This window comes from Pleurodeles waltl, chromosome 11 (genome assembly GCF_031143425.1).
Source record: "Pleurodeles waltl isolate 20211129_DDA chromosome 11, aPleWal1.hap1.20221129, whole genome shotgun sequence".
In the NCBI taxonomy this organism is placed as follows: Eukaryota; Metazoa; Chordata; class Amphibia; order Caudata; family Salamandridae; genus Pleurodeles; species Pleurodeles waltl.
Window position 1 is genome coordinate 106,954,937 of NC_090450.1, and position 11,854 is coordinate 106,966,790.

The window sequence follows — 11,854 nt, forward strand, 5'->3', positions numbered from 1 at the left end:
AGTCTATGGTAATTCTGGGGTTTTTAACTTCCTTGGATAATTGAGGAGGTGGTCCATGATCGTCAAGCCGGGCACACAGTGAGTCATACTTTTTCCAGTCACCACATATGAGTATTTCTATTTTGGAGGCATTTAGCTTGAGATGGCTCCAAGTCATCCACTGATCAACAGCTCTGAGGCAACTAAAGTTTTGTGAGTTTTCAATGTCTTTGGGGCATTCCAATTTAAGTAGTATTTGTGTGTCATCTGCATAGTTGTAGCATGTGAGTTGAAAATCATTGATCAGTTCTGGTAATCATATCATGTAGATGTTGAAAGGAAAAGGTGAGGTGACTAATCCTTGGGGAACCCCTGCTTTTGTGAGTTAGGATTTGGATGAGAAGGGGGAGAATAGATAATATTAGCTCTGTTTTGAAAGTAGGATGTAATCCAGTCGTGGGCAGTTCTTTCGATACTGGCTTCGTGGAGATTTGAATTAGGGTGTCATGGTCAACCGTATCAAAGGCAGCCGAAAGGTCTAAGAGAAGTAGTGTAGCAACTCCATTGAAGTTGACGGTGTTTTTAGGATCATCCCAAATTGCAATGAGTGCCGATTCTGTGCCTCTTCCTGGGCGGATTCCAGTTTGGTAGTCTGAAAGTATGGAATTGTCTTTAATGAATTAGGACATCTGGGCGAATGCTGCTCTTTCTATCAGTTTGACCAGGAAAGGTCCATTTGTGATTGGTCTGTGGTTGTTAGGGTCCTGCGGGTCTAGGTTTGTTTTCTTTAATAACAGACATATGTTTGCCTTTTTCAGGTCTTCAGGAAAAGTTCCTGTAGTTAAAGAGTTGTAGATGATTCTTCTTACAGGTGTGGCAGCAGAAGTAGATAAAAGAATGTTCTTGAAGATGTGTGGTGGACAAGGGTCAGAAGGGCAACCTGAAGGCATGCTTGCTTTGACCAAATCCATAAATTCACCTTATCATATTTGTTTGAAGGACTGTAGAGGCTGGGTTGGTTTATTCTTAGAGGGGATTACAGGAAAGAGGTTGGCGCTGATGTTTTTTTTCTGCTTTAAATACTTTAAATAGGAGTCCAATGTATCTGCCTGTTGTGTAATGATTTGCCAGTTTGTTTGTGAAATCTTGAGTAGTGGGATGACTTCCTTCCATACATTTAGGTTTTCGACATTCATTGAGAATTTTATATAATTCTTTGGTTGCAGATTTAGCATTTTGTATTCTGTCTGATTAGTAGCTTTTTTTTAGCTTTTTTGATTGATGATTTGTATATTCTGTTAAGTTTGTGTAGCTGCAGTTTGTCTTGAATGTTGTTTGTTTTGAGCCAGGTTCACTGCAACCTTCTGATCTGTTGCTTTATCTTTTTAAGTTCTGTATTTCTCCAAAGTGTTGGTTTTCTTTTGTCCTGTTTAGTTTTTCTGAGTGGTATTAGGATATCAAAAGCTTCCTGTAGCTACTCATAAAGTTTCGGAACAGAATGAATTGTATCTAGATCTGTGTTGGCTGTTAGTTGTGTTTCTTACTCATCAAAATTGAGTTTGTTCCATGGCGGATAGGTGCATGTATGTAAGTAGCTGTGGGGTATGTTGATTTGTGGGTTTTATGTCGGAAAGTTATCAATTGGTGGTCTGACCATGTGATTGACGTGATACTATGAATGGTAACTAGTTCAGGCTTAACAAAAATGGCATCTAGGATGTGTCCAGCGATATGTGCGGGATTGTGTAAAATCTGATGTAGGTTCTATACGCCTAGGCCAGTGGTGATAGCTTTTGGATGGGGCATATTGGGTTTGTCAAACCAAATATTTAGGTCCCCAATAATGCATAGGTTTGAGTTGTTAGGTGGAGATCTGTAGAGGAGGAGAAAGTTATAGGAGGAAGTTGGAGTAAGGTGGCATCTGGTGAGGAGGGCTTTACAACCTTGTATGGAAATGTTGTCTGTTTTACTGAGATTTATTGCTTGTTTGAATATTATTGCTAGTTCACCTCCTCTCTTTCCTATATGGTTTTATGTGATGGTTTGATAGCCCGGAGGAACGGCGTCATGCAACACTGGGGCCATGTCATCTCCCAACCATGATTCTGTTATGAATAGTAAGTCAGGTTGTGTGTCTGTAAGCAGGTTGTAGATGTGGTGCTTGTTTTTTAGAGTGATTGAGCATTTATAAGCTGGCAGTTTAGAAAAAGTGTGTTAGTGGTGCTGTTGTTTTGTTTAGGAGAAGGGTGAGCAGTATATGTTGAGCATGTGTGTTGTTAGTTGTGATAACTGTGTGAGGGTCACAATATTCCTGTTTTTCAGTATTGTGTTCCTCTTCCAGCATGCTCAGGAGGCATTTTGTTGTGTGTGTGTGTGTCGGTTATGGACTTGGTAGCTGAGAGAGACATGAAGAGTGTACTTTTTTTGTAGATTAGCCTTATTATGTAATAGACAAGGGGATGCAAAGTTGTTAAGAGTGGCATGTTGTTTATATTGTTTGCGTCTGTTTAGTGTGGAAGGAGTAGGGGTTAGGGGTGGTGCAGGAGCATGTGGATCATAATGTAAGGCTCTAAATTGTGCAATGGATGAGAGGTGGGCGAATGAATGTTCCTGTGTTGGGGAGCTTGTAGTAGATGCTTGGGAAGAGTGAGAAAGAAGGGGTAAAGATAGGTCAGTATCTGTATTTTTTGAGTAGTCATGAGGGTAGGAGTGGGTGTGACAAAAAGCAATGTGAAAGTTTGTGTTATTTTGATGTGCTGATGTGTGTGGTTTGTATTGTTTTTGTGGAATAGTGAGAGGGGATATTGATGTAGTGGTTTGCTGTGAAGGATTTGTATGGGAGTTAGTGCTGTTGAGTGATAGAGTATGACTGGGGGGTATTGATGTGTTTTGGTGATGAGTGTATGATATGTGTAAGAGGGGATGAATGTGTGTCACGGCAGTTTGTGTTAGTTGAGTGTGAGGATTGTATGGTTGGGTGTAATTGGTGAAGAGAGGGGAACGGTGTTTGTAGATGGTGTGTTAAAATGCTGGGTTGAGATATTGTCATGATAAAAGTGGGTCTTTGTGGAGCAAATAGAGGATATTGCTGTTGGTTTGTATGGACAGAGAGTGTGTACCTGGATGGCTGAAAGTAATGTATAATGTGGTTTTGTGTTGTGTGGGCAATGGCAGGTTGTGTTAGTGGGAATGGACCGAGTTGTGTTTGCTTTGGGAATGAAGGTGTTTTACTGTTGTAGTTCTGGCGGATATGCGTATAGGTGTGATATATAGTGTTGGTTGATGAGGCATTGCAATGTGTATGAGATCAGTTTGTGAGGCAGGAGTTGGATTTCTTTGCTGATAATGTGTTTGCATGTTGATGGATGTGTAGGGAGTAAGGTTCTTTTTGGTAAATGGCAAATTGGGCAGCATTTCTGGCCCTACGCCCAACCAGTCCTGAACAGGCCCAAACAAGCAACTGCCCATGTCTTCTCTGTCCTTAGCCTCTCCGCCCAGGCTGAGACGCCCTGAGCCCTAGGCTTAAATAGCCCTACTAGCCAATAGAAACCTAGCCCTAGCCCTAACCAAACAGATTTGTTATGGGAAATCTCACAACAAATGGGAGACCCAACCCTATACACCAATCATGACAACCAATCACAACCCCAACCCTAAAACCAGGAGCTAATAGGAATCTCAACCTTACTTCCAATCACAAACCAAACCCTAAAAGCCAGGAGAAAATAGGAATCTCAACCCTACTACCAATCACAAAACCAACCCTAATCCCTAAGCCAATAGAAAGACCAACCCCAGCAACCTATCACAACACCATATGCAACAACCAATAGAAGCCTATAAAGGGCCAAGTTAACTGAAGCTCAGGCCTCTGTGGGAAGGGAGGAGGGAGCTGCTGATATAGACAGGCTGAATCCACACTTCCAAGCTAGCAGGGTCTACTTTCCAGGTAACGGAAAGATTGTACAAAACACTGAAATACTACCTGTCACGCACTGAGAAATGTGGCTTTTGCAAGGCAAAACAGGTGATGCAGAAAATTCCTAAACAAAAGTTAAATCACAGAAACAGATTAAGCAGTCTCCTAAACACAATCTGGTTAGCCACTGAGGTGTATGTGGTCTTTTTTACTTTAAAAAGAAGGGGGGGGGGCTTTATTCAGTCTTTTGCCACAAACTAGGAGGGAAATTTCAAACAATAACAGCTAAAAAACAGCACTCTTAAAAGGCCAAGCTGCCTGAAACACATAGAGTCTACAGTAAACAGGCACGAGGAACAGTGGAAAACAATGTTAAACAAATAATAAGATTTCCCTGAAAAGTCTGGGGCTCCTTGCCTAGGTCTCCTAGGAATCCTTGATCACTGTGCTGTATTAGGGCACAGGGAAAAAGCTGGGCTCACAAAATGGAGGTCGCTGTCTTGGGGTTCCCTCCACAAACTTAAGGTGCCTGGGCAGGTGTGGGAGGAGGGCTCAGGTGGCCTGGGAATCAGAGAGCCAACCAGCTAAGCCCAGCCCCTGTGGGAAGGGAGGAGGGAGCTGCTGCTCTATTCAGAATCTCCCTGGATAAATACAGGCTGATTCCACACTTCCAAGCTAGCAGAGTCTTCTTTCCAGGTAAAGGAGAGATTGTAAAATACACAGAAATACTGCTTGTCACGCACACAGAATGATGGCTTTCTCAAGGCAAAACAGGTGATGCAGACAATGCCTAAACACAATTTAAATCACAGAAACAGATTAAGCAGGCTCCTAAACACACTCTGGTTCTCCACTGAGGTGTTTGTAGCAATTTCTACTTTCAAAAGAAGTATGCTTTATTTTGTGACAAACTAGGAGGGAAATTTCAAACAATCAAGGCTAAAAAAACAGCACTCTTAAATGGCCAAGCTGCCTGAAACACAGGAAGTATACAGTAAACAGGCACGGGTAGCAGTAGAAAACACTGTTAAACTAATAAGATTTACCAGAGAAGTCTAGGGCTCCTTGCCTAGGTCTCATAGGAATCTTTGATCACTGGGCTGTATTAGGGCACAGGGAAAAAGCTGGGCTCACAAAATGGAGGTGGCTGTCTTGGGGTTTCCTTTACAAACTTAAGAGGCCAGGGCAGGTGTGGGAGGAGGTCTCAGGTGGCCTGGGACTCAGAGAGACAACCAGTTAAGCCCTGCCCTTGTGGGAAGGGAGGAGGGAGCTGCTGCTCTATTCAGAATCACATTGGATATGAGAGAGCGTAGTTTATATAATCTATATTAACATGAAATGTTTATGAAATAATGTATGATAATGCCGCATAGAAATTGTATTAATGTATTTTGTTTAAACGTGCACTTGAAATGTGACCACAGGGAGTGGCCGCCAATGTATATGGGGACTAATGAAGATGATTAATGCTTATGAATATTTGTATTAAAGAATGGTTTTGTACTAATTATTTATGATTATGATATTAAAGTTATGCTAAATGAATCGTGTAGGCCTTAAGTTAGCATGAGCCGAAGCTTAGCTGCCTGGCTCTCATATTATATGTGTTTTTTTCTAAACGTGCAGTGTGCTGACTCGCAAAAGGACATGACCTCTTGTTTTCTTCAACTAGAAACTGAATGTAACTATAGTGGATCCGTTCTCATGAAATTCATCTTGCTTGTAGAAATGTTTAGCCAAAATGCAACAGTGTAGATTAGTATAATGTACAAGGTCGTTTTAACCTGTGAAGACAATGGAGCTATTGACCAAAAGATGTGCAAAGAATTACAGAAGGATGAAATCATACCGGACGTGCGACCTCTGAAGACGTCAATCATATGGACCAATAAAATGGTTGTAAAATAATATGGGGTGAAAAATTAATGACATAATCTGTTTCTTAATTGGGTAGAGATAGTGGGGTCTAACAGTCGACCAATTAGACTTTAGGGGAATGTACAACGAAAAAGGGATAAAAACCCATGACACGGGGAGCCATTTGGAATTAGGTAGGGAATGCTATTGATTTTATCCAGAAACTTTGTGACTCTGTTTGGTGACCTATTGGTTTGCTTAAACCATCCTCTTCCTTAGATTGCCCATTTTACACATTACCTCCTTATGAGGAAAGTGCCCCTTTTTGCCCCAGAGCTGAGTTTTGACTGATGGCGAATCACTGATGTCCTGAAGACGAAGACTGAACCTGAGTGCTGACCTAACGCTTGGAGGGTAACTATGACAATGAAATTGTGATTTGTCTGTTTGCTTTTCCTTTCTAGGTCCCAACTGCTGACTTTTGACAGAGACCGTAGCTAGATGTTTTCCAAATTGGTGTTCTAAATTGTTTTGCATGAAGCCCAACATGCTAATGCTAATCAGTGGTTTGGACAGGGGTTTCACTAAACTGACGCAAATAGACAAACGACTGAATCTATGTTTTGTTGAACTGACGCGTTAATGATACTCTGCTAGAATTGATCTATGGTCATGCCGTGTTATGTTCTGATGTTGGTGATTCTTGCCTTAATGAAATCTTATCAGAGTTGCCATATCGTGACTGTGCTACTTTGTTTCTTGGTTTTGAGATTAACACATCTGCTTTTAGAATTAAAACTAATAGGGAATAAAACTCATAAAATTCTACTAAACTGGTGTGGTTATTCATGACTGCAAGGTCATGGTGGTGTCTTGAGTTGATTAATGTCTTTGACTAAAGTGAAGTGCATTGTGGTAATAAATATTGATGACATTATTGATGTATTGATTGACATATTGATTAGCTATCTCGTCCTAAGGTGTCTCTCAACTGGGTCAAAAGATTCATTGACCTAAAACGAGTCCTAATGTGTAATAAATTATCATAAAGGGGCGCGTTAGCAGTTCTGGTAGCAGAGCGACGGTTTGGCCCTTTGGGGCCCCAGGACGGATAATTATTGTTTAGATTGTTTTTCTGAGATTATGCAAATCGGAGATATGATGTGTTTATAAATTCCCCATGACTTTCCCGGGATCTCGGAGCCTGCCTAAGTGAGTTGGGAATGTTCTCGGCATTTTAGCATGTGTAGTATCGAATTTGCGCTTGCTCAGCTTATGCATTTGCAGGTGATTTGTGAAGATTATGTGTGTTTAGGTCAGGTAATGTTGTTTTAGGGGGAGTGGGCGTACTCCAAAGTATGAGAGTAGGGAAGTCGGCGTCCTTCACATGAGTGTGGGGATTTGTGCTAAAAAATTATCCACGAGGTTGTTTGGTAATGTACGGACCCGTCGCGGTCTAAGACTCCGGAGTATATTGACAAGTGTAGGAGACATTTGGGTTCATGCTGTAATTTGTGTGGTTTAATAGATCAATTGGGTGTGGTTGACACATCAAGTTTGAGTCTAAATGTGTAAGTGAAACTTTCAATTGAGATTTGGCAAGCTCTAAAGTGCACTAGAACGAACCATTGACAAGTCGAGAGTAGGGTTTGCGGGTCGAATTCTGCTTGCGTGTGTGGGAGCTGAGAAGGAGAGAGTAGTGGCTGAGGCTTCAAATGAAATCTCTGTAAAGTTCTGAAGCGATTGTGTACCCTTCCTATAGTAAACCGGCAAATTTGAGTTGTTGTTGTTAAAGGTGCTCGCAGTAATTTTGCATTAGTTTCGTATGAATCCAGTGAGGGGCGGACAAGCCGCAAGACTTTGTCAGCTGCAGTATGTGTGAGTGTGGCGTCAGTGGTGTGACGCTGGGATAGGTCAGTTGCCGAGAGGGGTCGCACACGGATTGGCAGCTGTCCGTGAGAGGCAATTGGTTGAGAAAGGCGGGTGAAGAGTGTCCTGGGAATTAAAGTCACTTCCTGATTAAATACAAAACAAAAGAGAAGACGTAAAAATGAATTTTATCAAAGCTTTTAGGAGTGCTCTGAAAGGAGATGCATATATTATGGCAAGTGAAGGGGAGCCTACACCGCCTGAGGGTACTCCAGCTTATATAGTAATGGAGGAGAAGGAAGTAGCGCCTTGCTTATGGATGAAACAGTGGCACAAATTGACAGACAAGGAGGGATGTTTTGCGTTTCCTGAGCACGGAACGTTCAATACAAGGATTTGAGAGAATTTGAGGTGGATGTTAAGTGTACAAAAGCCGACTCCGAGGCCAGCTCAGTACGAGGCATTAGCAGTCTGGGATCTAATGGCTATTAAACAAAGACAACAGAAATTCGAGAGGAGAATGAGAAGGGCAGAAAAGACTTTAGCTGGGGCTAGATCGGACAATGAGAGCAAAATGTGGAGAAGGGGAATAGTTGACGGACTCAAATTGTTCCCAGCAATAACACAGGAAGACGAGACGCAGGGAAAGAAAGCCACCTGTAAAACAGACAAGGACTCTAGCAAACCAAAAGAGACTAAAAGGTCTTGGATAGAAGAAGATGACTCAGACGATGAAGAGTTTCTTAATCAGTTGTTACATGATCGCCCGCCACCTTATGCAGTGGTCAACAATGCCCCGAGCACTAGTGCAGGTCCTGGGAACCAGACGCAGGAGAAGGGAGTTACAGATACAGCACAGACTAGTGATGTGGGTTTGATACAGAATGGTGTCAGTGTACCCTGCACCAGACATGCAGATACAGTTGCAACCTCCACCGCAGATACAGAGAATCTATCCAGACGTCCCAGTACTAGAGATTACTACGAATCTGATAGTGCCGCCTGATCCGATATATACAAAGTCGAGGTTAGTGCAGATTGAGCCAACTCTACAATTGCTGCCCCAGCCACAGCAACTGTTGATTCCGGGGTATAGTCCAGCAGCCGGACCTCCGTTAGTACCTGCCCCAGCATCAGTGAGATACTGCTCCGCGAGGTTTAGGGCCAGGTCAGACACCAGCTGCCATATCATTGCCAATTACGGTCGGTCCACTGGTGCCATTATATCCGCAGGGTAAGCCTGAGATGAGTGACCAAGGGTCGGGACTCAGGAAATAATAAGAGGAGGGTTCACAGGAACCCCCTGATCAATATCACCAAGATCACAAACAGCCGAACACCTTAGATCTCTGTTAGATCTTAGCCCGATTGGGGCTCCTTTGGAGGCAATGAGACAAGTAGGGTCAAGTGTGCTAGCCCCACAAACGATGAGTGTGGATGCGTCACAAACACCCTTGATGCAGTCAGGAAATATATTTTTGCAAGGCTTTTCTGTGCAACAGCTAAACGAGTGGCTGGGAAATAATAAAACCTCACAACCCGCCATAATGACTGCTGAGAAATCTGAAAGAGACGATTACTTACATTTTGTTAGACTGGGTGTGGAAGCTGCTGAACTAGTGGAAGGGACAATAGGGATAAACAGATTAGAATCATACACAGAAGCAGAATTGAGATACTTGTGCCCCAAAATCACTAAAGGAGTGGGCAAGGTGCATCAGAGGTTGGCGAACCTGGCAGACAAATACAATATTGATATTGAGAATACCAAACATTTGAAAAGGAGTTACAGATTAGACTTCGACTCTAAAGACTTTGACCACATGAGGTCGGCCGGAATAAAAGCGCATCTTAAAGAAATGTTGCAGAGTGCGCAGATCTGGGGAGCCTTAGAAAAGTGGGAAGTCAGATGGGCAAAGAAAAGAGATAAGGAGAAAAGTGACAGTCCGGGATCAAGTCCGACTAAAGCTTCACCGGACACTGAGACGGCAAAAATATTACCAATGAGGGAAACAGCTGGAGGGGTTCTAGTCCATGTACCGTGGACTAGGGGAGACATCCTGTCATTCACAAATGATTACCCCAGGTTGAGGGAGAAACCGATCGAGTGGTATCAGCAGACAGACAGGTTTGTGAAGCTTGCGAAGTGTCTCTAGGAGGACCTGAATATCTTGTTTGAGATTATTGTTCCACCCGATTTATGGCTTGAGTGCAAGAGAGATGTGGACTGGCCGACGCAGGAACCAGCAAGGGATAAGGTGACTGGAGCACCATCTGAGGAGGTGATGAAGTACTATCATAAAGTGATTGAGTTTTTGAAACAGAAAGTGTCGCCAAAAGTGACTGATTGGCAGAAAATCGACCGGACCTCACAGGAGGTCAAAGAGTCAATCCATGCTTATTATGAGAGGTTGTTGAAAGCGTTCAAGCATTACAGTGGCACTGAGACTACAGTATTGAGCTGAAAGACATGAACCATCTTGTGTTCAGATTTGTTGAAGGACTGAGACCAGAGGTTAGCCAGATGACTACGAATCATTTGATCTGTTGGCAAGCGAAGCCGATTGATGAGGTGCTGCAGTATGCGAAATACTGTAGTGATGAGATTGAGTTGAAGCAGAGAAAGTTAAAGGAGAAAGTGATGGTGATGCAGATTAAGGCAGCGCAGGCAGGTATGCAAGGGAATGGAATCCAGCAGATGGTACAACAGCAACCGCAAGGGAATGGCGTGTTTGAGGCGCAACCGAGAGGCCGAGGTCGGGGTTTTGTGAATCGCGGTCCAGACTTGAATACTGTTGTGGTTCAAAATGATGCACAGGGGATGAAAAAGATGTCACCATGTCACGCGTGCGGGGGCATGGGGCATTGGAAGCGGGAATGCCCGAATATGGTGCATGATGGTGTTGTTCAACAAAGCACTGATGTCGGTACATTTCAAAATGTGAGGGGTCCAAAATTGAGAGGTCAAAATCAGAAACTTCCAGAATAACATGGTTCAGATGCAGGGGCTACAGCCCATGCAGCAAATATAAATGCCACGTGTCCAACCAGCACAAATGCAACAGGTACAACAGCAGGTTCCCATGATACCTAGACAGCAAATGCAATTACCAATAGCTCCAATGGGACAGCAGCAGGTGATGCTTCCTCAGCAGGTCACAGGTCAAATGATGAATCAAAATAACAGAGTGCAGCAATTCCCATTGCGTGGTGAAGATGGAATGAATGATGAATGGTCGGATGACAGTTCAGACAGTGAGGAGTGCAGGTTTGCAGCGTCCCTAGAAGTAGATCAGAGAGGACCCTATGTAGAGGGAAAGGTGATGGGTCACAAGGTATCATTTTTGGTTGATACAGGAGCTACACGCTCCACAGTCAGAAGTGCAGAGGTCCCGAAATTATAACTTTCAGGGCACTTTCAGGGCACACCATAAGAGTGGTAGGAGTAGCAAACCAGTATTTGACAAACCCAATTACCGATCCGGTTCAAGTCAAGATTGGCAACTTTCAGGGACTGCATAAATTTGTATTCTGCGATTCGAGTCCCGTATCCGTACTGAGAAGAGATTTACTGTGCAATACGAAGTGTTCGATTACCTGTTCTAATGAACAAATCGAGGTTCAAACAAACAGTGATGATGAAGGGGATGATGGGCAGCTCTCAGAATTAGAATCGGAGACGGCAAATGAAGATTACCCTTTGATAACCCTATTCCCGATGCTTACAGTAACTGACTTGTCAGCTGAGTTGCAAGGAACAGTGACAGAGAAAGTGTGGGACCTGACAGGAAAGGAAGTGGGACTGATAAAAGGAGTTTAACCGGTTAAAGTACAAGTGAAGCCAAATGCAGTGTTTCCCCAGGTGCCGCAATACCACATGGCACAAGATGTCCTTATACAGGTGTCGCAGATAATTGCGGACTTTGTAAAGCAAGGGTGTTGTAATTTGAAATCAGTAAAAACCAGCTGAGTTAACAGTCTGTTTATTAATAGACTCCTTGCATAACACCTCCACAGCTCACAGCTTCTATCCAACTGTCTACTCTCTTCATCAACATTCTAAGGTGCACTCCCGGTTGCACCATTAGCCAACATTCCGAAGGAGAGAAAAGGAGTGCACCATTTTACTAACAATAATAACACAATGGGATTATAAGGAAATAGTAATGGGAATATTGGGTTAGGAGAATAATAACAGTGGTGTTGTATAATTAGGACAACATACTATAT